This window comes from Gekko japonicus, unplaced genomic scaffold (genome assembly GCF_001447785.1).
Source record: "Gekko japonicus isolate JY-2015 unplaced genomic scaffold, Gekko_japonicus_V1.1 scaffold6001, whole genome shotgun sequence".
Classification (NCBI taxonomy): Eukaryota; Metazoa; Chordata; class Lepidosauria; order Squamata; family Gekkonidae; genus Gekko; species Gekko japonicus.
The window spans coordinates 24,418-24,771 of NW_015172740.1; the positions used below are offsets into that span (position 1 = coordinate 24,418).

Below are 354 nucleotides of genomic sequence, written 5' to 3' on the forward strand. Positions count from 1 at the left end.
CGCCTTTGTCGATGAAATGCAAAGCCCCAAGGGTGTTTTGGGGGGGGGGGGGGGTCTACCACAGCTTAAAGTTAAAGGAAGCTTTCTTCTAACAGTGAGGAAGGAAAAGCGTGAAAACATCAACAATTGTTCTTTGGTTTGGCATCTATGAGCCAAGGAAGACCCAGACAATAAGAGGGGCAGAGCTAACTTCCACTTACCTGGAGATTGTGGCTATTCAGGAGAAGGAGGAGATTGGATTTATGCCCCACCCTTCATTCGGAGTCACAGAGCAGTTTACAATTTCCATTCCCTTCCCCTCCCCACAACAGACACCCCCCCCCCCGGGAGCAGTGTTCCCCCTAACCTAAATAA

At 49.7% G+C, this 354-nt stretch overlaps 1 protein-coding gene across 1 annotated transcript in view; it reads right to left on the bottom strand.

The window, feature by feature from the left end:
- Nucleotides 1-354, bottom strand: part of LOC107119359 (purine nucleoside phosphorylase-like) — a gene marked incomplete at its 5' end in the record, with an annotated part of 10,926 nt that overhangs the window by 1,234 nt on the left and 9,338 nt on the right. The window lies entirely within an intron of this gene.